Here is a 2,186-nt window from a genome sequence, read left to right as displayed (position 1 = left end):
TATTTCTCCCACCTTTGTCGACTCTCTTATGTACTCATTCTTAATCCTATCCTCTCCTTTTACCCCCAACATCCACCTCAACATTTATCCGTGCTGGAGCAACCTCCCTCCTCCCCCGACCTGGCTCCGTGTCATTCTCTCCTCTCCCTCGAGCTCAAGGAGGTCATCAGGGGATATCTATGTGAATATATATATTTGTAGGTATGTATGTGTTTGTGTGAATGTATGTACATATATACAAATAACTGTACGTGTGTGTGTGTGTGTGTGTGTGTGTGTGTGTGTGTGTGTGTGTGTGTGTGTGTATGTGTGTGTGTGTGTGTGTGTGTGTGTGTGTGCGTGTGCGTGTGCGTGTATGTGTGTGTATGTGCATTGTGTGTGTACATAAATATATATATATATATATATATATATATATATAGAGAGAGAGAGAGAGAGAGAGAGAGAGAGAGAGAGAGAGAGAGAGAGAGAGAGAGAGAGAGATGCATATACATGAAACAGCAATAGACAGAGGGCAATAAATTCATTAGACAACTGTGATTAGGAACAATAATGATAATGAAAAGAATAGGACACATTAATCATTAATTGACCGCGCTCCACTACGCTCTGACTGAACCATTATCAAGAGTGTATTTGTAATGAAATATAAAAATGTGTTTACTTATTTTATGAAAAGTAGAATATGTTAGTATAATAACCTTATGATTCCCTCTTGCATAATGAACTTTAATGAATAACAAATAATACATGGAATGATTTAACTTCGAGGTATTCCGAAATTGTCAGATTTCAATTAATGGTAAAACTAATAATAATAATAAAAAAAATGATAACCCCCAGATCTTGAAAATATTAAATTGCCTTCTCTAAAATATTAATGATGATGATGATGATGATGATAATATTAATAATAATAATAATGATAATAACAATAGTAGTAACAATAATGACAATAATAACAAAAACGACAATAATAATGATGATGAAAATTATGTAATAAAAATAGTAATAATAATAACAATAATAATTAAAATCATATATGAATAAATAGACGAATTAGATATTAGTATTAATAGGTATTTTGTCTGCCTCTATGCTGGGTTAATATTCAGCTCTATCAATAAACAAAACCACTTTTTAAACAATATTTTGCTCTAGTTATTGGGAGTTTTGTCTTTATATGTTGCTTTTACTTCCTGTCGCTTCCATGTACTCCCACCCTACTGAGAAACATCTGTAGTGTTAAATGATGATAACTGTACTAATGGCAATAATGATAATTGTGATGAAGATGAATATGATAATAGCATTGATGATAAGAATTATAATATTGATGGTAACAATGAAATAATTATGATGATAATTATAATGTTAATAATAGAATGATGACAATTAGTTTTATATATCTTATTAATGAATTAACAGAAATAATGATGACGAAAATAGAAATAATAATGATAATAATCATAATGGTAAGGATAACAATAAGGACATTATTAATATTGACAATAACAATATCAGCAAAATAGGAAAAATTACAATAAAGACAATGGTAACTATAATAATAATAATAATAAAAAACAGCAATGATAATGATGATAGTGGAACTGATTGTAATAACAGCAACAATAATAATGATAAAAATAATAATGACAATGATTATAACAGAAACAAAAACAAAATACAAATGAAAACATTAATAATAATAATAGAATAACGAAAACAATAGTAATAAGGATAATATTAATACTAGCAATAATAACAAATGATTATTATAGTTTTAATATCGATTAACTTCATGATAGAACAATAACAAAACAGCGACAATGATAGAATAGTAATAGCATTATCATGATAATGATGCTGATGATAACAATTATAATAACTATTATACGGAGGACGATAGCCATAACAAATTCAATGCTAAAACTGATTTCGATAACAGTAATAACATTAATCATCATAAACAACAATGGTATTATCAATAAACAGTTATTGTAGCAACTACTATCCCCTCTATCTGGATCAATATAATCATCAACACCTTCATTATTACAATTATCATTATCATTTCCATATTAGCTTTGTTTTTACCATCTTCATTGTCACTATTAACTGTAAACACGGCTTTTATCATTATCATTTACTTATGAGCTTTGTTTTTACCACCTTCATTGTCACTA

The sequence above is a fragment of the Penaeus vannamei genome, chromosome 10, assembly GCF_042767895.1.
Source record: "Penaeus vannamei isolate JL-2024 chromosome 10, ASM4276789v1, whole genome shotgun sequence".
Taxonomy (NCBI): domain Eukaryota; kingdom Metazoa; phylum Arthropoda; class Malacostraca; order Decapoda; family Penaeidae; genus Penaeus; species Penaeus vannamei.
This window is presented reverse-complemented; position numbering follows the sequence as displayed.